Raw genomic sequence first — 2,500 nt, 5'->3', positions numbered from 1 at the left:
GGCGGATACAGATTATTAGTGCACATATGCTTTTGAACCTGTTTAAAAACAGCCCGCTCAGTTAACTTTGACGTAAATGGTAAGTTGCAGACAGGACGAAAATTTTTGAATTGACAATCCAGGACAGGCTTCTTCAGAAGTGGTAATACCAAGGCTTCCTTCCATGCTTTTGGGAATTCATCAGATTGTAAAGAGGTGTTAATTAGCGTAGTGACAACAGGAAGCAGAACATCACATTGATTAACCAGCCAAGATGGCATAAGATCCAATAAACATGACCTTAGTGAGGACTGCTGCTTTATCAACTTCACGTCATTCTCTGTAAGTTTATCAAATTCACGTATATAGTGAACCGTAGGAGCCACATGAGGTATCGACGTCTCATGTTCACAGCTAGAATGAATATTATCCAATCGATTCCTTATATCCAAAACTTTCTGTACAAAAAATTTTCCTATATTCCATGCGAATTGTTTCTCATCAAAGGTAGGTGGTAAAGCGTTGCAAGGTTTTCAATTAAGAAAACTCTTACTAGCCTTAAACAATTTCCGTTGATCACAACTATTTTCCTCAATAAAATTAGTATAGAAATCCTTACGTGCTTTGTTCATCAATGATACTACAGCATTTCTTTTTACTTTAAAGATCGTGAGATCAACAGCATTTTTCGTCTTTCGCCATTTCTTCTCTGCTCTTTTTCCTTCCCGTTTAGCTTCCCTTATTTCTTCATTAAACCACGGAACACGAGGTCTTACCACAATTGTCTTGGTCAACAACGGTGCGTGTTTGTCTAATGTAGCTGTGAAAGTTTTATCATAACAAGAAACTAGTTCATCAAGAGAATTCGGATGGTTTGTACATAAGTCAGATTTAGCCAAGTCAGACTGAAAATCCTGAATATTAAGTGGCTGTCCCGCTAACAGCGGTCCGGTCAATTTCGGGTCAGAAAAAAGTTAGCCTTTATATTTTTTGGATGAAAAGACTTAGTGTGTATATACTAAAACCAGTATGTTTTGCTGTAAATCCTGCTTTTCTTTTTTGCTACACCCCGAAACGACCTCAGCTGTCTGAGGGGAGATTTTTGGTCGATTTAGTAATCAAAATTCGTGACTTTTCCGGATCGCGCTGCCTTAAAACAAGGACGTATTGCTCCACATCGACCAGACCACAGCATTTAGGTACATCCGAAGTGCTTTGCACCGAAATTTCGATACGGTTGGATAAAAATTAGATAAACCGCAAAAAATCTAAGATAACTCACTGCGTCGCTTGTGAAAATGAATAAATAATTAGCTATATGGAAGACTCAAAATATCAAAAGTGGCACCTAAACCAGGATCAAAATTACATTTACAGCAAAGATCTATCCATACTCTAACAGATTCTCGAGTTAAACTTGCGGGTATCATCCGTTATCAGACGCCAGCGAACTCTGTTTTGAGCTCATAAACAACACAATTCACAGCATAATCATGCAAATGTCACGCAATTCGCGGCTGGCGTGATGGCGATTGAATGCAAACATGAACCACCGGATAAGAATGATGTTTAGTAGCCCAGAATTTCTCGTAAGTTAGAACCCTTTACCTTGGATTAACGAAACTTGGGATATCTGTAATTAAATTATGCCTCTGTTGGACTACTTATTGATTTCAGAGAAGTCGGTTTTGTAATAATAAAACATGTCCTTTTGAGAAACAACACTTGAAAACTATTTTTTTTACGATTTAAAGGTGCTCAGTTTGAAATTCCAGCAATGGAAATTCTTGAGTTGCATGATGGCCTACAACTTGCAGCAATCACCAACAACAAAATAAAGGGCTAGTAATGAAAAGTGAGTGTTGTCACGCGATGAAATAACTGCGGTTGCAAAACGTTCTTTGAGAGAAGACAAATGGCAGGAAGTCCCTAAAATAGTAGTAGTAGAAGTAATAATAATAATAATAATAATAATAATAATAATAAAAGAAGAAAAGCTTAAAAGAGAAACGGAGTCTCCTATTATTGCAGCACAAGATCAAGCAATAAGAACAAATTACTTAATAGCAACGATAGACAGGTCACAGGATGATCCCAAATGTAGAATGTGTAAACAAAACAATGAGACCATCAGCCACATTGTAAGTGGGTGCCCGAAACTGGCGCAGATGGAATACAAAAAGAGGCATGACAATGTAGCTAGGGCAGTTCACTGGAACCACAGAAAAATATGGGTTTGAGCGAAGTGAGAGGTGGCATGACCATGTCCCGGACAGTGTACTTGAAAATGAGGATTACAAGATGCTGTGGGACTTTAGTGTACGGACAGACCATGAGATCGAGGCTGGGAGACCGGATTTATTAATCATTGACAAAAGTGAGAAGAACTGCCGAATCCTAGACGTGGCAATCCCGGAAGATGGAAGAGTGAGAGCAAAAGAAGATTAGAAAGTAGGAAAATATCAAGATCTTGCGAGAGAAGTCCGAAAGATATGGAGAGTAAGGACAAAGGTGATACCGA

This window comes from Montipora foliosa, chromosome 5 (assembly GCF_036669935.1).
Source record: "Montipora foliosa isolate CH-2021 chromosome 5, ASM3666993v2, whole genome shotgun sequence".
Lineage (NCBI taxonomy): Eukaryota > Metazoa > Cnidaria > Anthozoa > Scleractinia > Acroporidae > Montipora > Montipora foliosa.
Note: the sequence above shows the minus strand (reverse complement) of the source record.